The 12,746-nt window shown below is 36.8% G+C and overlaps 1 protein-coding gene across 1 annotated transcript in view; it reads left to right on the top strand.

Annotated features, from left to right (window-relative positions):
- Nucleotides 1-12,746, top strand: part of Kcnip4 (potassium voltage-gated channel interacting protein 4) — a 1,264,979-nt gene that overhangs the window by 410,647 nt on the left and 841,586 nt on the right. The gene's annotated exons all lie outside the window — the stretch shown is intronic.

Here is a 12,746-nt window from a genome sequence, read left to right on the forward strand (position 1 = left end):
AGGCCCTAGAATGCCCATTTTCTCTTCTCTCTTCTCTCTTCTCTCTTCTCTCTTCTCTCTTCTCTCTCTCTTTCTCTTCCTCCCTCCCTCCCTAAAATAAATAAATAAAGTAAAATATATTTTTTAACGTACTGATTGCAGAAATAGAATGAAGCAAGTGGTATTCTGGAAGAAGTCTTTCTAGATATCACAGTCTAAGTAGTTTAGTCATTGAGAAACCAAACATATGAAGACATGTCAAGCCTTTCTCTAAATATGAGGCAAAGAATCTAAACATGGTCTGAAAGTTGGTCTTGGAAGGCAATGGGAACAAAATTTGGGCAGCAAATTTGGGTTGATCTTTTTTTTTTTTTTAATTTAATTTATTAGTTTTCTTTTCAGTAAATACAGGCAGTTTGGTACCATTATTTAGGCTCATCTGTGATCTACCCCCTCCCATTAGACCCTCCTTATTATTGAAAATGGGTCATGCATTGTGGAGTTAGCCCCCAGTTATTAGTATGATAAATGTCTCTGAAAATCATGACCCAACATGTAACTCTGACATTCTTTCCGCCCCCTCTTCCGCAAGATTTCCCTGAGCCATGTTGGGTTCATTTTTGGTCTGCTTCAGTGCTGAGGTGTTGGGGGCCTCTGAGGCTCTGGCTCTCTGATTTGGTAGGAGTTGATTTTTCTCTGCATTGATCTCCTTCCCCATTGTGCTGGTATCCAGTTCACAGGAAAACATCACCCTTGCTTATTTCGCCAGTTGTCCTTAGTTTCAGTTGGGCCCCTTCTGAGGTATGTTGGGGCAGCTCTCTTCTTAGGATCTGCATCTATCTGGAAAAGAGAAGCAGATTCTCCAACGGAGAGTAAGTTAGCACCCAGAAAATTGAGATAACACTTACTTTTTTGATAGACAGTTTGATAGGTGTAGGCCCTCTTATACCCCGTGATTGATGGTAGCTTGATATTGTAGAGTGGGCTTGTGTTTAGGTATGGTTCCGACTTGTTTCCCAGCTCCAGCTAAGGGTCTAGTACCACTGAGTGGATCAGTTAGCCAAATCAAGAGCAATTGATTCCTCACCATGGCTGTGTACCACTATTGCACTTGTGTGGGTATCACATCCAGTTAATTGTTGCTACTTAGGTTAAACAATGTGTTGCTTGGACAGATCTTGGTCACTTCCCCCAGTCGCCTATGTAGCGCCTTCTGGCACTAGACACGCTGACTGTCTGGGGACTGACTCTCTCCTGGCTTCCAGCTATGTCATTCCATTTTACGTGTCAGCTGCGTATGGAGTCTTCAGCAATAGGGTCTTACCACTGGCCTTTGGTGGGTCATCAATTGGGTTGATCTTTATCTTGAATCTAGGTACAAAACACAGAAGACTCTCATAAAATCAGATTAAGCCAGTACCATGACTCCACTTAAAATATTCTCAAGTGTTTACCACCTTTAATGAGGAAGTAATTCTTTATTATGAGGAGACCTGTCCTTCCCAGAGGACCAAGTTGAAGGAGCTGGCTAGCAGAGGGAGAGAAGGAATGAATAAATAGACAGTCTGAGATAGTTATCCTTCAGCCAATGTTCCTCAAAAAGTGATTGATAAACAACCTGTGATAGAATCACTTGGAATTTGTGGTAAAAGTTACGTATATTACTAAATCCTACTGATATCTCCTGAACTGAATTATCTGAAGATGGGGTGGCATTTCCCTTATAATTAAGTTATATACTTAATGCTCCCTAGAGTCTTCCTTAAGCCTGTCCCCCTATGCAAACCTCAGTTCAAATTATGACTCCTTTCATCTTTGGTGGGAAAATAAGGAAATTCTACATATTAGTCAATGAAGTCAGAGTAAGCCTACTTCCAAAAATGATTAAACATTCAAATAAAACAGTATACTAGTAATTGTCAAAATTCTAGATGCTGTCATATAGAGAGATTTACAAATGATATCTCATTTCTCATGATAGCTTATGTCATTTCTAGATAAAGATCATCCCAAGTTTGCTCATGGCTCTGTGCTCACATTGCTCAAGGTAGCTTGGTTTTATTTCTTGAACCTTCCTCTATTCCTATGCTTGCATAGAAAAATCAATAGGGAGGTGGCAGAGGAAAGGGCAGGAATCACCAAACCCTAATTGTATTTGAAAATGTTATGAAATTTAAAAATAAGTAAATTTTTAAGAAATTAAAAATGTCAATATGAGTCAGGGAAGTTGGATCAATGAGTAATGCTTGCTGTGGCAGCATGAAGACCTGAGTTTGTATCCCCAGCAAGCCTACATAAAATACCAGACATAGTAGCATGCACCTTCATAGCTTTAATCCCAGTTCTGGAGAGGCAGATGAAAGCCTAGGGATTACTAAACAGCTCCACATTAAGCGAAGACCTTAGCTCCAAAATAAGGCTAAGAGCAATTTAGGAGAACACGCAGGAAAACCACTGACCTCCACACACAGACACACATGTGTGTAGGCATCTGCACATGGACCCATACACATACAAACATGCATACACATAGATCACACTCAGAAACTGAGAAAAGTTAAGATTATGTTGTTTCACATAGTTTGTGGTACCTATGAAATGTTTAATAGATGATAGCTATTGTCAGTTTTTCTTTCATGTTTTTGCTATTTGCATTTTTTTCCTTGGGGAAGGTTGTGAAATTGGATAATATTTTCTTTAAAAAGTTTCTGAAGTTGCAGTATTATAGATGTAATACCTGATTTTTTGTTTACTTTTATTTATTTATTTGAGAGCGACAGACAGAGTTAGGAAAGAGAGAATGGGCACACCAGTGCCTCCAGCCACTGCAAACAATCTCCAGACACATGTGACCCCTTTTGCATCTGGCTAACGTGGGTCCTGGGAAATGGAGCCTCAAACTGCGGTCCTAGGCTTCACAGGCAAGTGCTTGACCACTAAGCCCTCTCTCCAGCCCATAATACCTCATTTTTTATAAGATAAATTACAATAAACATCCCTTGATTATTGATTCTCTAAAACAAGGAAGTATAAATTATTAAAAGGTTGTACAAAACTGTAAACAGGTTTTCAAAAGTATGTGCTAATTTACAAATGCATTATTTATTTTAACATGTGAACAGTGGGACCTAGAAAGTATAAGAACATTTCCTGAAGGGCCCTATCTCCACATAGGAACCAACAGAGAACAAGAGGCAATTATGTTACAAGGATGCTAAAATCAAGATTTGAAGAATGCTGACAATGAAATGATAACCCAGGCACAGGCCTGTAGGGACTATGCAGTTAATCAAATACATCATCTTCAGAAATCCTGATGTGTTCTGGGATGTCCCCTGAAGAGAAGTCTAATAATCCTAAGCTAATGTGCCTTCCAGGACTCATCGTGTTGCCCAGTTTAATAGGAAATCAGCTAGGATGATATTTGCACTTGGAATTGTAAACTGTGGGAAGAAATGGAGACCTAGTGAAAAATCTATGTTGGATGAGATATGTATTCTAACAGAAGCTGATGTGTGAATCTTGATGATACTGAATTTACTAAACTATTTTTAATTAAAAATGTCTGATCGACATTTTATTGGGTGGAGATATTGCATAAACTAAGTATGTAGCCCAGGGTCTTTTTAATTAGAGAGCTCTGCATGTATTCATCAAGTGACATTATCACCATGTGATCTATCACAGGGTTAAAAAACCCCAGGCCCAATCTGGCCTGCTCCCTGCTGGGGTTTATGAACAAAGTTTTATTTGGCACATAGCCACTCTCACTCTTTATAGAGCTCCCTCTGCTGCTTTTTACTCCAAATGCAGAGGTGCATCTTGAAGTAGTGACAGTATGGCCTGCAAAGCCTAAAATATTTATCATTTGACATTTACGAGAAAAAACATTTTCTGTCTTTGATCTTTTCTACAGCCTGGCACAGACTAAGGTTTCAATGACTCTTCAATGACTCAGAATATATTTTCAGTATACCTTGGGTAAGCTGACTAACTTTCCTGAGACAAAGTACTTCTAGATGTTACAATGTGATAGAAAGCTATTGTCCAGTCCTGTATATTCTGTATACTCCAGGTGCTTAGAATGTGACTTGTACCTCAGTGATAATATTTTCTTCCTCTTTCTTCATGTAATGGTAAGAAACATTAATCAAATTGGTTTTAATGGTCAATTATGATTTGTAGAAATGTTTCCATATAGCATCATTTGAAGAACTTCAAAGATTATTGTATAAAATTAAAAAAATAAATTAATATAATTGTAGCTGATTTATATTATGAAAGAACTATCCTATCCAGTTTTTGGATACTATTAAGTATAGATTATCGTGTTAAATCATAAGCAGAGAACGAGAGCTGAATGTTTAAGAGAATTTAACCAGGATATAATGCATGGGTGCTGCCAAGGGATAAACTATCTGTCTCATAATATCCTTTACATATTTAAGAATTTATTAAAGCAGGAGCTAGAGTAATTTCTTTCATGCTTCCACAGGAGCTCCATTTGAAAGCAGGTTTCTCTTGCCACCCTGTAGCTAGGTCCTGGTTCCCATGACTTCCTGGGGATTTTTAGTTTTCATCACCTGTCAGAACTGAGACTCATCATTGAACACAGGTCCCAGCACAGGTCCCTTAAAACGGCAGTGTCAGTATCCCAAATCATACTATAACTCAAAACAAAAATCGTCACTTACATAATTGTATATATCTGTTTTTGTTTTCTATATTATGTGGTTGTTGAAGTTATGAGCCTTGAAGTCAGAAAGTCTAGATTCAACTCCATGTCTATTCATAGGCAAGTGATTTCCTGCCTACATCACAATGTACTCAACTTTAAAGTGGGAATAATAATAGAACCTTTATTGGATGGTAATGAGGAGAACATTGGGTGATATACATTGTCTTAACATAGCCCTTGGTTTATAGTAAGAGGTTTAGAAATATTATTTCCTATATTTCATAATTGTTATCATGAATATATTAAAATAGATATGCCAGTTAGGGCCCTAACATTAGCTCTGTAATTTCCCTTCTTTAAAGTCTCTAAGGTTCCTTTCTTATTTAAGACTGGTTTCCAAAGCTGATTACTGGAAAGTTGGATTTTCTAAATTTTACATACTCACTTGTCAGTCTAGGCTGGTGACTCCTTTCCCACTGATTTGAAACAATACACACACACACACACACACACACACGTATAAATAATTTGCCTTTGCCTTCTACTGTCATTGGGGTAAGAAAGTGCCAAAAAGTCTTACACCAGCCATGAAGTGCTTTGGCCTGGAAATACCTTTCCTTACTTCTACTCATGCTATGATAGCCTGTATTAGATCCCATCCAATTCAGAAAAAAAAAAAAAAAAATGTGGGAGGTGCACTATAGGGATGTTCAGTGAGTATGCCAGGGTCATTTTTCCAGTGATTAATACTCAAAATTAACTGAATCTAATTTGGTTAAGTATCTTTTTATTTTATTTTATTTATTTATTTTGGTTTTTCAAGGTAGGGTTATGCTCTCTAACCCAGATTGACTTAGAATTCACTTTGTACTCTCAAGATGGCTTCAAATTTATGACAATCCACCCACCTCTTCTTCCCAAGTACTGGGATTAAAGGTGTGTACCACAATGCCTGGCTGATTTCTTATCTTTCAAGATGTATATCTTACTCACTTTTTATGTTTTGACAATGATTATATGTTGTTTATACTCAATGTTTGTGGAAAAAGAAGGGAAGAGGCAAAAACAAGAAGTGTAGATAAAATGATATCACCCCTGGGCATTAAAAAACAATTAGGTGCTTAACAATGAAACTCATTTTCCATAAACACAAAACTCAAAAAGCAAACATTAACTGATATTTTATATATTTACTCAGGAATAAATCAGCCACATAAACCAAGATATGTTCATGAACAGAAGAGGAGAGCAGTGGTATTTTTTCCTATAATTGAAGCTAAAGTAATGTTCATTACTTTCACATTAGTGTTAAGTGTTATTACTCTCTCTGTTCTCATTCAATTTCACTTAAGCCCCTTTTTTCCATAAATGGATTACCTTTCAAAGCTTAAAAATATTTCATGCCTGAAACCTTCATTAGACATTATTTTTACCTTCCTCCAGAAAGGGTACTAGAGAGGTACAGGAAAATTTAAGTATGAATTGAAATACTGGCCTAATATCAGTGTTAAAGACTTTGCTTAATTATGGAAATCCCCTTAAGAAAAATCTAAAATCTGTTTAAAGTTATAACTCAATCAAAAATAAAGATAATTGAATACAGAGATCATAAGAATACTTAACTTTGCCCCACTTGTGTATTTGTAATCTTGAAAGAAATACTATGACATTGATAGAACATGCCTTGTTCATGTTAAGTTGAGAGGGAATGGTGAGAGGTAGCGATGCTTTCAGATCTATGCTTTATGCACATACTGTATCCAGGAAGGTCAGCAACTAGTGACAGCAAAACTTCCAGATTTGGATAACTTGGGTTGAAGTCTGACTCTTGTGTAGGCTAGCCATGTTATTCCATATACAACCTGTTTACATATGATCTGTCACAGCTTAGCTCTTCCCAGAACAGGGTGAGTAAATGTTAATTTTATTATATAGAAAGTAGCTTACTTTAGCTTTGGGCATATAGTAAGTGCTCAGTAAATATTTGCTATGATTACTAGATACTTAATGTATGATTAACTTGGGTTACAGAATTTTATACCAGATTGTAATATTTTAGATAGACTATGTCTAAGTGAGATTAGACATTTCATTCAAGGTCATATAGCTAAAAAAATATAGCTGACAGAGTTAAAATCTTGTTAACTCAAAAGCCAGAGTAACTTACATGATTCCAGGGACTTCACTGCTAATGAGAAAGCCATGAAGGAAGCCAGGAAAGTTGTAGACTGTTAGTTTTGAGCAATTTCATTAATTTATTTTTCTCATATTGGAATATCTTTAAGAGGATTTTTAAGTTCATAGAAAAAAGAAAAGAGTTCCCATCCAATCCCTTCCCCTCTACACACACACAACTCCCCTGCCATCATCAAGCCTCTTCCAGTGATCTGAGTGTCACAGGGACTCTTCACTGAACCATAACTCTCACCCAATTGAGAGCTCAGTCTAGATGCTGCATGTTTTATAGGTGTTGACTAATACCTAATGTTAGGTACCCAAGATTGTAGCATCATATAGAATGGATTCACTTCCCTTATTTATCTCATCCATCCCATTCATCTCTACTTTCTTAGGGTGTTATATTGTTGGACTACTACAAAATCATCTTTTCAGATTGGCTTCATCCACTTAGTAATATTCATTTAAAATTTCATGGGTAGACGGCTCATTTCTTTTTAATGTTGAATAATATGCCCTTGTCTGGATATACCATAATTTATTTATTGATTCACCTGCAAAGGGCATTTGTTTCATGCTTCTGGAAATTATAAATATAACTGTTATAAATATCCATGTGAGAGTTGTTTTGTGGATATCTTTAATTGAGTGAATGGATCACATGTCAGGAGTTTTAAGTTTTTAAGTAAGTGCCGAAATGTCCTGCACTGATTGTCCCATTTTATATTCTTAGTATCTGTGAACTAGAATTTATGGGATGTAGGGATGTAGTTTATTGAAAAGCATTTGCCCTGTTGTATATGAGTACCAATAAAGAATGAAAGAAGGATAGATGGATGGAAGGAAGGCAGGGAGGGAAAAGGAGGCAGGAAGGAAGATGGAAATAGAAAGAAAAAGGAAAAGGAGGGAGGGATATAGGAATATAGAAGAAAGAAAGAAATGTTTCTGATCCTCCACCTCCTAGAAGCACCTGATGTCAGTGTTATGGATATTAATCACTGTAATTAGTGTGTAGTAACATCTCACTTTGCTTTTAATTTACAATTCTTTCTTGCCATCTTACATTGAACATTTACACATGTTATTTGCCTTTCATTATATCTTAATTTCTACATTTATATTTTTGTGGACACTCTCTTTTTGAAGAGAGAACACATTTATTTGTTGGCTCCCTGACTTCTATAAGCTCTCCTGTTTTTGATGGTACACAAAAGATTTCTTGGACAGAATAATCTTTTCTCAACTCTCAGACTGGGCTTCAGATAGAGTGGATTTTGTTACTTTTCCTGCTTCAAAAGTGAACATAGGGCTAGAGAGATGGCTTAGCAGTTAGTGTGCTTGTCTGCAAAGCCAAAGGACCCAGGTTTGATTTTCCAGGACCCAAATAAGCCAGATGCACAAGGTGGCACATGAATCTGGAGTTTGTTTGCAGCAGCTTAAGGCCCTGGCACACCCATTATCTTTATCTGCCTCTCTCTCTTTCTCTCAAATAAACAAACAAAAATAAAAAAAATTATATTTTTAAGATGTGAGCATAGAGCTAAAACCTAGTGTGGTAATTTGAGTGCCCCTCCCCTCAGACTCAGGCATTAAAATTAAACTTGTAACTTGGATCTCCAGCCACCATTCTGAGTGAGGTTTCACTGGGGATAGATCTTGGAGTCCAACACTGAGGTGTTATTAGAAGCAGATCTTAGTTCCAATCCAAGGTAGTGGTTTGAGCTGTGGGGATCCTACTGTTTCCTGCATTAGGTTATGCTGGCTGCTGGTGGTTTCTCTTTCTGCTGGGAGTTTTTAATGCTTATTCCACCGTTGATGGAACTTCCCCTAAATCTATAAACTCATAATAAACCTCTTCCTCCCATAAACATCCTTTAGATATTCACTTCAGCATCAGGGAACTATTCCAACACCTAGTAAATCATCATATTGACTCCTCTAGACAAGGTGTTTACAGTTACTTGTCTCTTGGAGTTGACAATACTCAATGAACTCACATTGCTGTGGTCAGGAAAATGGCCAGCTATTTTCATCAATATTTCAATGGACGACCAGTCTCTTGGAGAAACCTAATGGTTACTATCTGATACTTATGATATGTTTCCTGTGGTTTCATCTGGTCAGAAAACAGCATACTCCAACTTCTTTTTAGAGATTTTTTGTTTGTTGGTTTTCTTTCTGGATTTTCACTTTAGATTTATTCAAGTTTTCCAATTTGTGTAGGAATCTTAACTGTAGTTAAGTCCTGAAGGAGATAGCTAATGAGTGTTTAATTAGTAAAATGCTATCCTGAAGCAAGCATGCATGATAATGCTGAGGCTCTTGGGACCATTTGTGTGAAAGTGTCTGTAGTTTGAAACTTTATTAACTAGAATTCTTACAGAAGCCACTCAGGGAAATTTCCTCTAGCATATTCTCGTGGCTGGGAGGCAACTATGCTGGCTAGGATAAAGGAGACAGTTTTCATTTCATTAGGTATTTATACAATGGTTATCATGGTAGCAGCCAACTCATTACAGAACAAGGCATATCAAATTATTCTGAGCCACTGAGGCTCAAGTGACAATGTACTCCAGGGGGAAACTGGGAATGATAAGGGATTTTTAGATGAGAGCATTTTTATTGTTACTCTAAGAAAGAAGGAAGCCAAGAAGCACTTTCTCTTTTTCCCCTCCACTGAAACTCAACCTATGCTCATAGCTTCTGAATTCCCCAAAGGATCTGCCTTACCATGCCAGCAGACTTGAAACAAAGAAGAGGATGAGCTCTTTCTTTGTAAAGTGCCAAGACATGGAATTCCTTGTAGGAAATGAATTACTGCCATGGTGATCACAATAATACTACATCAGAGGAGCACCTGTGCTTACGTCAAGTCCCTTTCAGTCAGAGAGAACCACGTGGCTTCTGCCATCTAGTTCATGCCAAAGTCATTTGTGAATGGTGGTTAATGTGATGTGTTAAGGATACCTAACATTTATCTCTTTCAAATGACATTTTTTCTTTCTTATATAGAGTTAGTGATTATAAGTACAACTTATAAATTCAAACTAAAAATGTATAGAACATCAATATAATTTTTAAAGTTACCCAGGAAAGGATAACAATGTATGACATTCAAAATCATTAACTATATGTTTCATAACTGCATCACTAATCCATGTTTTTAAAGCATTTCAGGTCTTTTAAAACTTTTTTTTTGTCAATTTTCATACATGTATGTATTTTGATCATAGTCCTCCACCATTATTTTCTTTTGTCCCTTTCCAAATTTCCCTTCCACTGGGTTCTTTTTTTCTAGGTAGTACCCCCCCCTCTTTCATTTTGGTGTATTTGTTTTATAAACCATGCTGACACGTTTATGGGACCAGTATTGGACAAAGACTGACTGCAGTTGTGAAGTCACGAATGCCATAGCCACATCTCTCTGGAAGACAGTGATCCAAACTTAACTCTATGATTTATGATTCACTCGGAATCAGGATTATGTCCATAACTGGCATGTGTAGTTCAAAGCAGCACAACGTCAAGAAGGCAGGCTCCTCCTTCTGCTCATCCTAATCTGCACTTGCCTCTTGTAGCCAAGAGAGATTCTGCCAAGAAAGCCTTATGGTTCATAGTGTGCAACATCTCAAGTTTGAACATTATTGATAATCAAATTCTCTTAATTAAATTGAAACATGAGTACATATATTTTAAAAACAGTAAACCTTTCCAAAATGAGAACCTGCTTCATAAGTCAGACCTAGGGAAGGAAGAGCAAACTGGGAAATGAGAAAGTAATGAAGTTTTAGATACAAATATAATTCCAGCAACTATAAGTTGGTTATCATTTCTGGGAAACCATCAGCCAGTCCAGACCATAAACTTCAAATTTCACTTTAAAGAAATATACAAAGTGTAGTGTTATAAAAGTCCACTGAAAAATTTTAATGTGTATTAGTTAAAACAATTCACTTGTTATAGGCATTGTTTTCCCCAGAGAAGGTTTTGTTTTGGGGGGATTTGTATTCCAATTCACCATACTCTATAGTATAATAAAACGATACTGAGGTTTCACTCTTGAACTCCTCTGTCCCAAGCCTCAATTCTTCTGAGGGTTGTCTTTAGTGGGGTTATTGTGATTCATTGTGAGAACCAAGAGGCCACAGTCAGCTCCTGGGGTGAGGGACACAGTATCTCAGGATACTTCCATCCACCCTGAGATGCTGACAATCTTTCTGCCCCTTCTTCCAGAAGGTTTCCTAAGCCTTGACAAGCAAGATAGGGATATTATTTAGGTTTTCTTTTTCTGTTGCCTCTGTATCTCTGTTCTGTTTATATGAGGTTTTAACGGCCCCAGTGTCTGTCTCCATTTCCCTGGAACTGGATTTTAGGCTAGGCATGAGGGCAGTATTCGAGTCACTGCTTCCTCTGTAGTGACTTCTGAGCCTGGGAAGATGAGGTGGAGGTGACACATCTTATGGTAAGCAGTGAGTTGTCTATTCTTGATGTTTGATTCATGCTGGTTCCTCCCAGAATTCTCCACCAGCTGTAAGAGAAAACAGATTATCCAACCAAAGGCAAAGAAGTATTTTTCAGTCATTCTAGGACTATCTTCCAAAGCATTCTTGAAATGCGGCCTATAACCTCTAAGTAAAATATGAAGATAAGTTTCACATAAGATTGTGTTGGGACATCACAAAGCATAGGTATTGTGACACAAACAAAGGCTTTTGTGTAGTTGACAAAGATCAGATCTAGGAACCCACAGGGTTACCTGCATTTATATCACCCCATATGTGGTACATTTAATTCTAAGAAACACTTCTCATTGGCCACATCTTTTGTAACTTTTAAAACCAATATCCAGTAACAATTACATAATTAATTCTTTCTAATTTTTATAGCTGTGTTTTTTTTATAAATTATTAGTGATATTCTATGAATATGGTACCAGTTTCCAATTTAATTTTAGGAACTATGAGATGAGAGAGGAAGTTTCCCTTTGTCTGATTCTGATTCCTGTCCTTCCCACTTCTCCAAAGAATTGGTCCCAGAAAACACAATGGACTTACTGCTTGTTTTTCAAGGTAATGTTTTGCTGTAGCCCAGACTAACCTAGAATTCCCTTTGTAATCTCAGGCTGGTTTTGAATTTGCAGCAATCCTTTTACCTCAGCCTCCCAAGGGCTGGGATTAAAGACATGTGCAACAACGCCTGGCTAACTTGCTTTTTAATTATGATTTTTGGGATGTGTAGAGATTTGAAGTTGTTTGTGCATATGCTTTAATTGATTTTTAATCTCCAATTAAGGCTTTCTTCCATTAAATTTATGCTTGAGGAGTATTTTTTTTTCTTTCCAAGATTAAATAACTATTTATCCATGTCCTATTCTGTTCTTGTTTAATTCATTACTAATTTTTTGCTTTATTCTCTACTCCTATGCTCTCATTTCCTCCTCCCTACACTTGATCAAGTGATACTCTACACATTGCTCATACTATGTAGTCTACTCACCAACCTTGAGGGTTGCTCTCATGAGGTCTAAAGCTTGCTCAGTGCCATGGGTAATTGGGTAGATGTTTTTCTTCCCAAAGTATTCCCTATGACTTGTCATTTTCTATCATTGTTAATTGACATGTTGTGTAGCCTTTTCTGATAGTTCTTTAAAAAATTATTTGTTTATTTTGATATCTCTAATATAGATTTATAATATTTTAACATGTGGTATATTAATGAGGATACTTTGGACATTTTTATTGGGAATTTTTCTACATGATTCTATGGGATAGCATACAGGACTCAGGTCTATTCACAGAAAATATACATCTGCCTTTTGTACTTCATATTATACTTGTTAGAGATTGCTGTAGATTGTAGGACACTTGCTGTTTTCTTTCCAGTGACTTTTGTTGTTGGTTCACAGTCTCCA

The sequence above is a fragment of the Jaculus jaculus genome, chromosome 11 (genome assembly GCF_020740685.1).
Source record: "Jaculus jaculus isolate mJacJac1 chromosome 11, mJacJac1.mat.Y.cur, whole genome shotgun sequence".
In the NCBI taxonomy this organism is placed as follows: domain Eukaryota; kingdom Metazoa; phylum Chordata; class Mammalia; order Rodentia; family Dipodidae; genus Jaculus; species Jaculus jaculus.